This window comes from Syzygium oleosum, unplaced genomic scaffold, assembly GCF_021117445.2.
Source record: "Syzygium oleosum isolate NSW1041296 unplaced genomic scaffold, Sole_v2.1 Sole_v2.03, whole genome shotgun sequence".
Lineage (NCBI taxonomy): Eukaryota > Viridiplantae > Streptophyta > Magnoliopsida > Myrtales > Myrtaceae > Syzygium > Syzygium oleosum.
In genome coordinates, this window is record NW_026607487.1 from 9784114 (window position 1) to 9800165 (window position 16052).

The 16052-nt window shown below is 42.1% G+C and overlaps 2 pseudogenes; both read left to right on the forward strand.

Annotated features, from left to right (window-relative positions):
• Positions 1 to 1038: 1038 nt before the first annotated feature.
• On the forward strand, positions 1039 to 4614 carry LOC130137644 (beta-amyrin 28-monooxygenase-like; annotated as a pseudogene).
• A 6808-nt stretch (positions 4615 to 11422) lies between these two features.
• On the forward strand, positions 11423 to 15984 carry LOC130137643 (beta-amyrin 28-monooxygenase-like; annotated as a pseudogene).
• The last annotated feature ends 68 nt before the right edge of the window (positions 15985 to 16052 follow it).

The window sequence follows — 16052 nt, forward strand, 5'->3', positions numbered from 1 at the left end:
GGTGATATTAACCCTTCTTTATTCTATGGAGATTAGCCACTTGATCTGGTACTTAATTACCAATAAGCTATTTGCTTGTGTTTTGCCTTACTATGAAAGCCCAAACGCTTTGGCACCCGAATTACATTGTAAGTCCCGTTTGTTTTGTGTATCTCAACATTTCTAATGAGAAGGCAGAGGCGAAATAGCTCATGGCATTGAGACATACAAGAGAGAAAGCAAATAGAGTCCCGCACGTCAATGACGGAGATGCCTAGACGGTTTCACACCTTCCGTGGCCCTCTGTGTGCGCTATCCATGGGTGGTGTTTTTGCATCAATTCTTTGGCCCGTTATTTCAAATCGAAACCTAAATCACGTCTTTATCTTATAACTCGGATGTGCACGTCGTGGTAGCGAAAAGATCCTTAGTTTCAAAAGCCCTCTAAACACTTCATTCCCCCACTCACCCAATTATGAATCTTTATGCTGCAGTTTTAGGTTGAATCCGAACCTAAACATAAGGGGAGAGTGCGAGTAGATCTTGTTCATCCTAGATAATCGGTCTTCATCCAAGCCTCTATCTATCTCGGGCGCGAGACGATATCTATGTTGAGATGCACGAGTGAGTTGTGTTAGAGAAAGCTCACATCAGAAAATTGAAGTGGTGTGGAGCAATTAATATACCCTAGTTTGTCTCAAAACTCTTTAACTTAAATTTTTGAGTAAAGATGAGTTCAACTACATATGTTAACGAGCTCGGACTTGAGTTTCATCTTGGTGATCTCTCCGAATGACAATAATCAATTACAGCATACGCATAGCTGGCAAACGACTCAGACATTTTCCTAAGGTTCAGGAGGAAAAAAGGCGAATGGGGCGCGAATGACCGACCGATTCATGTCATAAAATAGCTACCAACGTTCGTTCCCCGAAGTCAATAAGGTCAGTTGTTAGTGGGTGTCTTGAGGTAACAAAATTGTAAACCCAACGTTATCTACAAATCTTATATTCTATGGCAAAGATAAACTTCAATAATTGCGGCATCGAAAGGCATGAAACACGAGAAGTCCGCTCTCATATGCAAAGCCCCAACTTCACCAGCGCCGTCACTCGATCGACATTTCTTCTCAAAAACATTCCTCTCCCTCGTTCCTTATTGAAGCGAAACTTTTGAGAAGCCATGCAAGTCTTGACCCTAGTCCCGGCCTTAGCTCTCCTCCTCGTCCTCGTCCTCGCCTTCATCCAACTACTCAAGCCCAAAACTGCCAGCCCGAAACTCCCTCTGGGGAGCTTCGGGTGGCCGGTCATCAGCGAGAGCCTCGAGTTCCTCCGTTGCCAGCACGGCGGGCGCCTGGAGAAGTTCGTCCAGGACCAGATGAGCAAGTACAACTCCCCCGTCTTCAAGACCTCGCTGCTGGGCAAGCGGATGGCGATCTTGTGCGGGCCAGCTAGCAACGAGTTCCTGTTCTCAAACGAGAGCAAGAAGGTGGCGCTGTGGTGGCCGAGCTCGGTCAGGAAGCTGATGGGGAGGTGCCTCGTCTCCAAGGCCGGCGACGAGGCGAGGTCGGACAAGAAGATGTTCATGAGCTTCTTCAACCCGGAGGCGCTCATAAGGATCGTTGGGGTCATCGATGAGGTCACCAAGGACCATCTCAGGACTCACTGGGAAGGTACGCGCCTAATCAACCATCATTAACCATTAATTAGATTTGAGATCTGCATCTCTTCTGATTTCCACAGTGGATCTCGCTGGGCTCTCTAAACTTCGTTTGACTGGATCTATCAAAACGAGTTTCTAACGTGAAGATATGAATACGTAGCTGAAGTAAAACTCTGCTTGTTTATCCTAAAAACAAAGAAAGAAAAAACATCTATTGCTTGCAGATATTTGTGTTGGAACATGGCATCTCTGCATTGGGTACTATCGGATTCTCGACTTTAATTATTCGTTCTAAAGATATATATGATCCTCGCAATACGGGTCGTCACTGTGGTTTTGTCAACGCTCTACTTTTTAAATCATGACTGGCTTGTCACTTTCCCAATAGATGGTGCACCGATGATGAAGATTTGCCAAATAATCGGATGAATCACGTTGACGAGGGGGGCGTCTGGTATTTGAAATCTTAGAATCGAGAAATCATTTTGTAAAGGGAAAATAATACAAACAGTCCCTAAACTTTGGCTCAATGCGTAATTTGATCCCCGAACTTTTAATTTATTCAATGTAGTCCTTGAACTTTAATCCAATATGTAATGTGGTCCCTGAACTTTTAATTTATTCAATATCATCCCCGAACTTTTGGTACATGTTCAATTCAGTCCCTGAATTATATGAAAATGTTCAATGTAGTCATTTCCATTAATTCAAGTTGAGGGACTACATTGAATATTTTCATATAGTTCAGGGGCTGAATTGAACATGTACTAAAAGTTCGGGGATGACATTGAACAAATTAAAAGTTCATGGACCACATTGAACATTAGCCTAAAGTTCAAGGACTATATTTAACAAATTAAAAGTTCAGGAACCAAATTGCACATTGGGCCAAAGTTCATGGACTGTTTGTGTCATTATCCATTTTGTAAAAGAAAATGGGAAAATTCAAAAAAGAGGCCCGAAGTGGAGTTATTTTCTTAAGTAAGAGCCTGAAGTGCCCTCATTTTCTCAAATAAGGACCTGAAGTGAATCTTATCTCAAATAAGGGCCTGAAGTGGCCATATCAGTCTCAAATAAGGACCTAACCTCACCGGCCAAAGGGAATTTTCATCTTTTACTTTTTTGAATTTTTTTCTCTTTTTTCGTTCTTTTTTTCCCTTTTCTTTTTTTTTTCCCCTCTTCCCTCCGCCGGCCATTGCTGGGGCCGACGACCTCAGGCAAGGAAGAGGCCAGCCCAGGCGAGGTGACCCATGCCAGGGTCGCCCTTGCCTAGGCCGGGTGGGCGAGGGCGGCCCTTACCTGAGGCCAGAGACAGGCACAGTGACTGTTGGGAGGGAAGAAGAAAAAAAGAAAATGAAAGTATATATATATATATACTTATAATTTTTTGACTAAAATGCACTTTCTCCGACAATGGAATAATCACTGGCCGGCCAAAGGTCCTTATTTGAAACATTTGGCCACTTCAGGCCCTTACATGAGACGATTTAGCCACTTCAGATCCTTATTTGAGACAATGTCCACTTCATATCCTTATTTGAGAAAATAACTCCACTTCGGGCCCCTTTTTGGAATTTTCCCAAAGGAAACGCACATGAAAAAGTATCTCCCTAGATAAATATTCGTTCTAATGGAACGTGATATTAGGATTGGCATCTCTGAACATATGCTTGACCAATTTCTAAATGTTAATTGATCAACAATAAAAAACGATTGCTTATATATGTCAAGGCAAAGATCAGCTAGAGGCCTACTCCACCCTGAAGCAGCACACCTTCAGCCTAGCGTGCCGGCTGTTCATGAGCATCACAGACCAGCAGCTCGTCTCGAGGCTCGCCGACCACTTCCACGTGTTCCTCAGGGGAGTCGTCGGTCTCCCCCTCGACATCCCCGGCACAAACTTTTACCGGTCGAAGAAAGCGGCCGATTCCATTGGGAAGGAGCTCCGGGTGTTGGTGAAGCAGCGCCGAACGGAGCTGGAGAGGAAGACGGCATCCCCTTCGCAAGACATCTTGTTGCACCTGATCGCGAACGGGGACGAGAACGGGAAGCTCAAGCCCAAGGCGGAGATCATAAACAACATGTTGAACCTCCTATTCGCTGGCCATGATACTTCCACTTCGACTCTAGTGTTGATCATCAAGTACCTGAGTGAGCTGCCTCATGTACTGGAGAAGGTCATTGCCGGTTAGTCCCTCTCTGTCCCCAATTTCCCTAGTCACCAGTGCAATTCCATCGGCCACCATGTACGTACTTAACATTCGCATTCGCCAGAGCAAAGGGAAATCGCGGCATCGAAGGGGCGGGGTGAGCTTCTTCAGTGGGGGGACTTGCAGAAGATGAGATACTCGTGGAATGCCATCTCGGAAGTCATGAGGATGACCGCGCCAATATACGGTTCTTTCTGCGAGGCCCTGGTCGATTTCACGTACGAAGGATACACCATTCCTAAAGGCTGGAAGGTAAATGCATTCGTTCATTCTCCGTAACACATCATCGTTCATTGTCCTAGAAGAGTTAGGCAGCAACGGTGAGCTTACTCGTTTGGTTATTGATATATCATGTGCAGTTACACTGGAGCGCATGTTCAACACACACTGACCCGATCGAACTACCACCCGAGAATGCTCACCTTTGATGAATCGAGATTCGAGGGATTGGGGCCTGCTCCGTATACATACGTCCCGTTCGGAGGCGGGCCGAGGATGTGTTTGGGGCTCGAGTTTGCGAGGGCGGAGTTACTCGTGTTCTTGCACAATCTCGTCAACGGATTTCACTGGAGTCTGGTCAATCCCGATGAGAAAATAATCTACGACCCCATGCCTATACCAGTGAAAGGACTTCCCATCCGTCTTCGACCTCGCGACTAGCTTCTTCTTTCTTCTATATTTGCTTCGTTTTCTGTCTTACTATGAAGCCTGAACGCTTAGCATCCGAATTATTGGAAAGTCCCTTTAATGTTTGTGCATCTTACATTTCCGAGGGCTTTCGTCCGATTGATTCCTGTCGATTAAGCTCATGATGCTTAGATAATTCCGCAAAGGAAAAGAAAAACTCAATGACGCATTAAAATTTTCAGATCGAATTCTTATTTGATCAGTCGCTAGAAATTAATAAAAGAGGAGCAATTGAACTACAACATTGATATACCATTTTGGAAACATAATTATCAATGTTGTGCTCTCTCATTTAAGAAAAGCTCGATGGGTCATTCTCAATGAAAGTATTGCGGATTGCATTGTCATCGTCAAAGACCATACTCGGGCATCATGTCGCTTGATGGAGACATGCAAACCACTTTAGCACAACAAACTTGTTTTGTTTGGCCGTGGCAACATCAAAAAGCAACGTTACCCAACCAATTTGCGTACGGGAAGCCGGCTCTATCTTCATAGACCCCTAGAGATGATAATCATCCCGTATCTGGATTCTTGGCACAACCCTGACACTGCCTCCTCCAGAACCAATTGTAACAACCCTTTCGCATCTCTTATACTTCACCGCCACAAAGCATTGCTCGTGCTAAATCAAATCACGCGCTACCTATTGGGTGAGTTCATGTAAAGTGACTGGATATGATACAAGTGCACATGGGTGGTATAACCACCCCCCCCCCCCCCCCCCCCCCCCCCCCCCCCCCCCCCCCCCCCCCCCCCCCCCCCCCCCCCCCCCCCCCCCCCCCCCCCCCCCCCCAAAAAAAAAATTAAAATATAAAAATAAAAAAAAAAAAAAAAAATTATTTTAATTTTTTTTTTTTTTTTTTAAAAATTTATTAAAAAAAAAAAAAAAAAAAAAAAAAAAAAAAAAAAAAAAAAAAAAAAAAAAAAAAAAAAAAAAAAAAAAAAAAAAAAAAAAAAAAAAAAAAAAAAAAAATTTTTTTAAATTTTTTTTTTTTAAAAAAAAAAAAAAAAAAAAAAATAAAAAAAAAAAAAAAATATAAAATATTAATAAAAAAAATAATTAAATAATAATAAAATAAATTATTAAATATAAAATAAATTAAATTAAAATAATAAAATAATATAATTTAAATAAAAAAAAAAAAAAATAAAAATTATTAAAAAAAAAAAAAAAAAAAAAAAAAAAAAAAAAAAAAAAAAAAAAATAACCTTTCAACGATAGCTTTTTTCCGGACGGTCTGCGACCGGCGAGGGCGAGGCCGGGTGATGTAGAACAGTTAGCCTGTGATTATCTTGAAGAATGTGATCGCCATAATCGCCGGAAATCTAGGCAGTTTTTCTGATTAGGCAGTTTTTTACTTTAGGCAATTTCCAATTATCAATATTTCGTTTGATTTTATTAGATAAGATTAGATTTTATTTTATTAGATTAGATTAGATTTGATTTTATTAGATAAGATTAGATTTGATTTGCTTTGATGTTATCTTCGTTAATTCGGATATCTTTAGGAGTCCTATCATTATAAAGGACGTCCAGCTTTGTATTCAGATATTATCTAATTGAATTGAATTCCAGTCGAATCGTGGAAGGTTTTCCAAGTTATCGCTTCTATCTGCGTCATTTGGTATCAAAGCAGGTTTCTCCTGTGACGATGGTGAATAACGTGAATGTCAATCTTCCCGCTGCTGAGGGCCGTGAGAATGAGCCTATTACGCGTGCTGAGTTCAATCAGTTCGTGGATCAAACCGATCGGAGGTTTCAAGAGATCCTTGATGCCATCCAGCGTTTGTCCACAAACCATGCGCCTGGCAATCTTCCAGCCGAGCGAATTGCTGTCGTTCGTGATCCCGAAGATGCTATGGGGCGTGGAGGAATTCCCCGATAAAGGCGTCAAGACTATGTCGAGGATACGGAAGACGAAGACGATGATTTCCAGGAGATGCAGATTCGTGGTGGTCGCCGATACAGGGGATTCCAGGAGGAGCATGTTCGTGGGAATCGACGTCAGGGAGGCTATCGACGAGATCCTGAGCAGTATCAACTAAAGGTAGATCTCCCTACTTTCAATGGGAATTTGGATATTGAAGATTTCCTTGACTGGCTTTGGGAGGTCGAAAAATTCTTCGACGCTATGGATATTGACGAAGATCGCCAAGTGAAACTTGTGGTGTACAAGTTGAAGGGTGGCGCTTCAGCTTGGTGGGAACAGACTCAATTGACGCGACGTCGACAAGGCAAGGCTCCTATTCGATCATGGGGTCAAATGAAACAGAAGTTGAAGAAGAGGTTCCTCCCAACGGACTATGAGCAACTGTTATTTCAGCAATTCCAGAATTGCCGACAATCGAATAGATCAGTCTAAGCTTATACGGAAGAGTTTCTTCGACTCTCCGCTCGCAATAACCTGGATGAGTCCGAGGCACAACAAACTGCTAAGTACATTAATGGTTTGCGACTTAATATCCAGGATCGGGTTTCTTTGCATTGACTATTCTCTGTCGAAGATGCCCAGGATATGGCGCGAAAAATTGAGGTGCAATTGGAGAGGACTAGCCCTAGTACTCGTGGTAGTAATTATTCGGGTCGTGGGTCATTCGGGAAAGGAAGACAGCCTGATGTTACAAGTTCTTCTAGTCAACAAACACCTGATTCGAGCCGAGTTCCAGGGGGCACTACTGGAACGCCTAAGGAAGCAGTCGCAGCAAGCAATCGCACTCCCAATCAGAATACCCAGAATCCATATGCCAAGCCCCAACCGATCAAGTGCTACAAGTGTAACGAGTTGGGCCATCGTTCCAGCGATTGTCCTCGTCGTAGAATGGCCAATATCGTTGAACATGACGAAGATGTGTATGAGGAAGATTGGGAAAATGAAGAAGAAGTGGGAGTGGAAGATGAAGTGGGCGAGCAAGTTAATTGTGTTGTGCGTCGTCTATTGCTTGCTCCGCGGACAGAAGATACCCAGCGGAATCAGCTTTTCCGCGCTCGCTGTACTGTCAACGGCAAAGTATGCGATATCATTATTGACAGAGGAAGTTGCGAGAACATAGTATCAAAGGCCTTGGTGGATCACTTGCAACTAAAGACGGAGCCGCATCCCGCGCCCTACACAATCGGGTGGATACGCAAGGGAGCAGAACTTAAGGTAAACCAATTATGCCGTTTACCTATTTCGATCGGGAAATCATATCAAGATACTATTGTCTGTGTTGTTATGGAGATGGATGCGTGTCATGTTTTACTGGGTCGGCCATGGCAATATGATGTTGATGCTACACACCGAGCTAGGGAGAATACGTATTCTTTTGTGTGGAAAAGGACTAAAATTACTTTGAGACCGAAGAGTAATTCCCCTCAGATTGTGAAGAAGCAGAATGCAAGGATTATGATGAACATCCGAAAGCGTGAAGGGATGTATATGATTGTGGACAAGGGCGACCAACAAGTTGCGGTTCGTGTTCTCGACATTCTTAAGCCCTTATTAAAGGTATTGAGTGATGTTGTGCCTGAGGATTTACCTGACGGATTACCTCCTTTGAGGGATATCCAGCATGAGATTGATTTTCTTCCAGGTGCTAGTCTTCTTAATTTGCCGCATTATCGAATGAATCCGAAGGATAATCAGATTCTACAGGAGCAGGTGGGAGAGCTCCTTCGAAAGGGCTTCTTGTGTGAAAGCAAAAGTCCATGTGCAGTTCCTGCGCTTCTCACGCCAAAGAAAGACGGCACCATGCGTATGTGTATAGACAGTCGTGCCATTAACCGGATTACTGTCAAGTATAGGTTTCCGATTCCACGACTTGATGATATGCTAGACAGACTTGCTGGATCACGGATTTTTATGAAGATCGACCTTCGAAGCGGATACCACCAAGTTCGCATCCGCCCTGGCGACGAATGGAAAACGGCCTTCAAGACAAGTGCGGGTTTGTACGAATGGCTTGTCATGCCGTTTGGACTCACTAACGCGCCTAGTACTTTCATGCGTTTGATGACTCAGGTTTTCAAACCATTTATTGGCAAGTTTGTGGTAGTTTTCTTTGATGATATACTCATATATAGTTCGGATGGGCGTCAACACATGGAGCACTTGAGGGATGTCCTACTAACCTTGTAGCAAAATAAATTGTTCATTAATCTGAAAAAGTGTAGTTTCATGACAGAACGCCTCTTGTTTTTGGGTTTTGTTGTTGGCGCGAATGGACTTCACGTTGATGCAGATAAGGTGGCCGTGATTCGCGATTGGCCAGTTCCAAAGAATGTTGGCGAGGCTCGAAGTTTCCATGGTCTTGCAACATTCTATAGGCGTTTCATTCGAGATTTCAGTACTATTATGGCCCCGATCACTGACTGTTTAAAAAAGGGCAAATTCCATTGGGGAGATGAAGCTTCGGCCAGCTTCAAGCTTGTCAAAGAAAAGCTCTCAACGGCACCAGGATTGATGCTTCCTGATTTTGAGAAAGTGTTTGAGCTGGACTACGATGCTTCGGGTATTGGAATCGGCGTTGTTCTTTCCCAAGAAGGTAAGTCTATTGCTTTTTTTTGTGAGAAACTTAATGAAGTTCGTCGGCAGTGGTCTACGTATGAGCAAGAGTATTATGCTGTAGTGCGCGCTATAAAGCACTGGCAGTCCTATCTTTATCAGCAGAAATTTATTCTTAATACCGATCATCAGGCTCTTAAATATATCAAGAGTCAGAAGCACTTAAATCGAATGCATGCACGATGGGTTTCTTTTCTGGAGCAATTTAATTTTGTGCTTCGTCATAAAGCAGGCCATTTAAATAAAGTGGTAGATGCGCTGAGTCGACGTGCTGCGACACTCGTGACCATGCGCACTGATGTTGTCGGTTTTGATTACCTATGTTCTCTTTATCCTGAGGATGATGATTTTGGTGAGATATGGGAGAAGTGTTCTGAAACAGGTTGTCATGGCGATATGATAATTCAAGAAAAATTCTTGTTCTTTGGCAATAGATTATGCATTCCTCGTGGTTCCTTGCGTGAACAACTCATTCGAGAGCTTCATGGTGGTACTCTCGGCGGACATTTGGGGCGAGATAAAACTGTAGCCTTGGTGGAGGAGCGGTACTATTGGCCTCAACTGAAGCGAGACGTGGGGCGATTTGTCAATAAATGCTACATTTGTCAAACTGCTAAGGGCTACTCTCAGAACACTGGTCTTTATACCCCATTGCCTGTTCCTTCGGGTCCTTGGGTAGACATATCGATGGACTTCGTGTTGGGACTTCCTCGCACTCAATGGGGTTTAGATTCTGTTTTCGTGGTGGTTGATCGGTTTTCGAAGATGGCGCACTTCATCCCTTGTAAGAAAACTTCGGATGCTTCACATGTGGCAAGTATATTCTTTCGTGAAGTAGTCCGTCTCCATGGTGTGCCGAAGACAATCACTTCCAATCGTGACACGAAATTTCTGAGCCATTTTTGGCGTACTTTATGGCGTTTGTTTGGGACTGATTTACAGTACAGTAATTCTTTTCATCCCCAAACAGATGGTCAGACAGAAGTTGTGGATCGTACTATGGCGGATATCATTCGCTGCCTCTGCAGTAATATGCCTAAGCAGTGGGACCGGTATCTTGCTCCTGCTGAGTTCGCCTTCAACAACTCGGTTAACCGCTCTACCGGTACATCTCCCTTTCAGGTCGTTTATGGGCGTACACCACAGCATACTCTGGATTTGGTTCCCTTGCCCAAGATTCCTGGCTATAGTGTCGCGGCAGAGAATTTGGTGACCAGAATTAATGAAGTCCAAGCTGCTGTTGCTAGTCAATTGGCTGCTTCTAATTCAAAGTGTAAGGAGGATGCTGACAAACGGCGACGTTCGAAAATTTTTGAGGTAGGCGATGAGGTAATGATTTTCCTACGAAAGGAGCGTTTTCCTGTAGGTACCTATAATAAACTGAAGCACAAGAAGATTGGTCCTTGCCGTATCCTGAAGAAGATCAACGACAATGCCTATGTAGTTGACCTTCCTGGTGATCTCAACATTTCCCCTACATTTAATGTGGCAGACTTATTTGAGTATCATGCTACCGATACACCCTTCTATCTTAATCATAACTCGAGGGCGAGTTTTCTCGAAGAGGGAGGGAATGATGTAGAACAGTTAGCCTGTGATTATCTTGAAGAATGTGATCGCCGTAATCGCCGGAAATCTAGGCAGTTTTTCTGATTAGGCAGTTTTTTTGAAATCTAGGCAGTTTTTCTGATTAAGCAGTTTTTTACTTTAGGCAATTTCCAATTATCAATATTTCGTTTGATTTTATTAGATAAGATTAGATTTTATTTTATTAGATTTTATTATATAAGATTAGATTTGATTTGCTTTGATGTTATCTTCGTTAATTCGGATATCTTTAGGAGTCCTATCATTATAAAGGACGTCCAGCTTTGTATTCAGATATTATCTAATTGAATTGAATTGAATTCCAGTCGAATTGTGGAAGGTTTTCCAAGTTATCGCTTCTATCTGCGTCACCGGGACCCTCACCCTCTCCCGATGGTCAGCAACCCTTGAAGAAAATAAGACAAAGAAAATAAAAATATAAAAAAATCTAATTTTGTAAAAAATATATAAAAATTTACCATTAAATTTGTGTTTTAACAATATAATTTAAAAAAATAAGAAACAAGTTTTCTTATATTGGGTTAAATTTGTAAGTATTTTAGTTATATGGGGAAAGTATGGGTCGAGAAATTTGTACTGCAAATAAATGGGTTAATCGGTCAATTTGACCCGATCCAAATCCGTCAAATTTAGCTGTTTGACAGGTCTAAATCAGTTAGGCAGATCTAATTAATAGGGATTCCACGTTATAAAAGACGCTTATGCGCAATCCCTTTGCGCATACTCATCATGGACTCACTACTACCTGCTTCATACTTGTTCGCTGTCCTCATTGCCCTCCCCACTTTAGCCCTTTTCCTCTCCATCGCTAACAAAAGAGTTTCCAGAAAATCATCTCCCCACGGTACTCCTCCCGGCCAATTTGGATGGCCCATCCTAGGGGAAACCCTAGAGCTGCTCCGTGCGGGCAGGGAAGGGAGGCCCGGGAGCTTCCTGGACGAGCGAGTCGACAAGCACGGGCCGTGCGTCTTCACCTCATCCCTCTTCGGCGAGCCGACCGCCGTGTTCTGCGGCGCTGCGGGGAACAAGTTTCTCTTCAGCAATGAGAACAGGAAGGTGACAGTGTCGTGGCCGAGCTCAGTGGTCAAGCTGGTCGGCTCATGTATAATCACTCTGGCCGGCAACGAAGGAAAAGTGATGAGGAGGATGCTAATGAGCGTTTTCAACCATGAAGCCCTCATGAGGTTCACCAAGATCATGGATGAAGTCACTTGCAATCATATCAAAGCTAATTGGGAAGGTATAGCTATATACTATATGATCTACATTTCAATTATCTGCCAACGAATATAAAACTTGGGTATCATTACTTTGGAGTTTGGACTTTATATTACTGACCCAGAACCTTAAACCTCCATGTGAATGGCAAACACGGGTCTAAGAAACACTTGAGTCCACTCCAATATATCACCTTCAAAAGGACCTGGCTCTTGATATTGATTACATCGAAACTTCTGGTCTCTTTAGTTCGTTAATTTACTCACTCGTCGAGCTCGTTAAAACTCTCCTCGTACTGTGGCAATTACAGGACCACTGTATTGCCTATAGTCTTTGATCTCTAGACAATTCAATTTTCTCATATTCTCTACGTCATTAATGAAACTTCGAGGAATACGTAGAAACTTTGATAGTTCAGGACAACAGAAATGTTGAAATTTTGTGGCAACGATCTTCTTATTGTCTCGATGTTCTTCGGCATCGGTAAAGGCAAAGAAGAGGTGCTTGTGTACCCGACCATCAAGCACTACATCTTCGAGCTCACGTGCCAGCTCTTCCTGAGCATCCGCGACCCGTGAGAGATTGCGGACCTCGCGCGCCCCTTCGCAGCGTTCCTCGAAGGCGCCATAAGTGTCCCTCTCGACCTGCCTGGGACGAGATTCCGCGGCGCGAAGAGGGCGGCGAGGTCCATCAGGAAGATGCTCAAAGGGATCATCAAGGAGAGGAGGGCGGCCCTGGAGAAGGGGGTGGCGTCCCCGATGCAGGACCTGCTGTCGTACCTGATGGTTACCGCGGATGAGAACGGCCGGTTCCTGACCGAGACAGAGATCATCAACAACCTGCTCCTGCTTCTGGTGGCGAGCCATGGCACTACAAGCTGCACCGTGACGATGGTGATCAAGTTTCTCGGAGAGTTGCCTCATGTCTACGAGAAAGTTTTGACTGGTGAGTCTCCTTAAAAACCCGCTTTCTAGCGGCTTAACTTGGGACGGAAACTTCACATCACGTCCATCACTCTTGCGGTTATCTATCTGTTTTCATGTCGTTAATAATCTTTTTGTCCGTGCATGCATGCAATGTTCTCTGGGAATTGCTACGAGCAGAGCAGAGAGAGATCGCCGTGCGAAAGAGATCAGCGGGAGAGGGATTGACGAGAGAAGATGTGCAGAAGATGAGAGATACATGGAGTGTGGTGTTGGAGATCATGAGGCTCGTGCCGCCTGCTCTTGGAGGTTTCAGAGTCGCCTTGGAGGATTTCACCTTCGGTGGCTATACCATTCCCAAGGGATGGAAGGTACATGAAAAAATTCATTTTTTAAATATTTTTTTGCACAAATCTCGCTAGGATTTCGAATGTTTCAACCCGGTTAGTCCTAAAAAAACAAAAAGGATTAATACCACGAAAAACCCCAAACGGGTACGCCTGTGATAATTTTACCCAAAACTAATATTTTGACCACAAAAAACCCCAACTGGTACATTTGTGATAAATTTACCCTCAGTTTGTTTCCGTTAAATTTTACTGTCAAGTTGTTTTGTTAAATGACACACGACAGTTGACTGATGTGCCAGTTTTATGTTTTACCCTCCATTTGTCACAGGTGTAACAGTTTGTGATTTTTTTTTTGTATTAATTCAATTTAACGGAAACTAACGGAGGGTAAATTTGTCACAAATGTACCAGTTTGAGATTTTTAGTGGTCAAAATATTAGTTTTGGGGAAATTTATCACAGGTGTACCAGTTTGTGATTTTTTGTGGTTAAAAAATTAGTTTTTGGTAAATTTATTACAGGTGTACCAGTTTGGGGTTTTTTTATGGTATTAACAAAAAAAAACAACTTAAATTGAGCAGAATAAAAGAAAAGACAAAAACTACCAAAAACCTCAAATTATGTCCACTCGGGACACATTTACCCTCGGCTTTTATTTTTTACCCCCAAACTTGTTTTTGTAGCATCAAAAACTTCAAAGTTGTACCATGGGACACATTTACCAAATGATTTTCTAGCCAAAACGAGTCATTTTTATCTCACTTATTCCACGCGGGCGCCATGTCAACATTGTTTGTGTTCCATCATTCATGTAGGCAAATTTTTAACGGTGATCATTGACAAAACATTAATAGAGGGTAAATGTGTTGCACATGTATAAATTTGTGATTTTTTGTGTCACAAAAAAAATTTAGAGTAAAGGTGTCATGATGGGTATAGTTTGGGGTTTTAGTGGTTTTTTTTTCCTAAAAGCAAATTACTTCTTAATTTATAACGGGTTTATCTTTAATGTACAAGCAATGTATGAATTGACATACACAAATCTTATATCAAGTATCGAGTATCGAAATTGAAATATTTTATTGCATATTTTTAATATGTGTTGATGCTGTAATGCTTGATGATATGCCCAGACTCTTTTCATTGAATTCTTTTATCACAAAAAAACCGGTATCTTTAAATTTGGTATTAAAGAAAAGGAACATTGTAACATCTTCTTGCACATTAGATCGATTTTAAATCTCAAAATACTTCCGAAATTTAGATTCTCAAAGTACTTTCTAAGATCCTCACAAAAGTCTAAAGAGTAATAATTGGATTTAATGATGACAATTACATCAGATGTTCAACAACAGAACATTAGTTGTTTAGTGGTAATCAAACACGAATGAATTGTTCATGCAAAGCATTACCTTTGTCCCACACTTTGTCAATGAAAGAAAAAAAAATTAGCATAATCTCCGCTGTAAAAAGTGTAGGCAGAAAAAATTGAAAAATGCGGTCGCTATCTTAAGAAATAAACTATTTGTTTTAAGGAATTTTTTTTGAAATAATATACTTTCAAATTGATATGAAGATTGATCGAATTATGATTATTAAAACTTGTTACCAAAAAGAAGAGATCCAAATGAGATTCGTGTGGTGAAATTTCAAAAACCCCTTACGCCTTTTCTAACAAAAAATTAGTTTTTCAAGGAAATTTATAACTAATGCTGGAAATAACTGTGATTAATTAAACGAAGTTAAAAAATTGTAGTTAAAAAGATAACAATATTAGTTTTTTTTCCTTGTTTGGAGCATCACCAAATGAATAAGACAATAACTTGAAAGAGATTTCCCTTTTCATGGCACTGTCAATTGGTTATTACATACGAGGGATGCTGAGAAAATTGTCCAGTCGGTCTTAAACTTATCGTACGGATAAAAATTAAGTCATAAATATTTCAATGCCATGTCAGTAATTTCCGGCAAAAATTGACCGAAAGTTTATGATTAAATTGATAAATTGAAAAAGTTTAAGACTAAATTAGCATTCGTGCTATAGGTTTAGGGGTAATTTTCTCTAGCGATGTTAGAGGTACTAATAGAGAGTTTACAATAGGTTGAACTTTTGTTCACCTGAGGACCCACGACTTTGGCATTAATTATCACAACTTGCGCAATGAAAGGGCGGTGCTTAAGCTAATTAAGCGTAACAACTATGATCCATTAACAAAACAATAGTCCAATTAAGCTTACTTGATCAAATTACATTTCACAGCTGATGTGGAGTACTCTCACGACAAACAACGATCCCGCCATATTCCCGAGCCCGAAGCTATTCGATGCGGCCAGGTTCGTGAGGAGCACGTCACCCGCCCCGTGCGCGTTTGTCCCGTTCGGCGGTGGCCCTCGGATGTGTCTCGGCAAGGACTACGCTCAGCTTCAGATCCTCGTCTTCCTTCACCACCTAGTGAACAACTTCAAATGGACCAATGCAATTCCCGACGAAAAGGTCAAGTTCGACCCGATGCCAATCCCATCACAAGGACTTCCGATTCGCATTCGACCTCATTATGATCGATCGCAATGTTAATTCCCATCGGTGTGTTATTTAAAGCTCGAGTACTTGTTTAGCGGGCAAGTTAACATCAATAAGCTTAATTCGCGTTAAGTTGCAGGTGGACGTTTCAGTCACTACCTTCATGAGTCCATCTTTGTGATTGTGCCTGCGTTTACGTGGTTTCATTGAAACTGCTAGTGTGGTGTGGCAATGTAATAATGGTTGGCAAGTTAACATCAATAAGCTTATTTGGCGTTAAGTAGCAGGTGGACTTTTCAGTCACTACCTTCATGAGTCCGTCTTTGTGACTGTGCCTACGTTTACGTG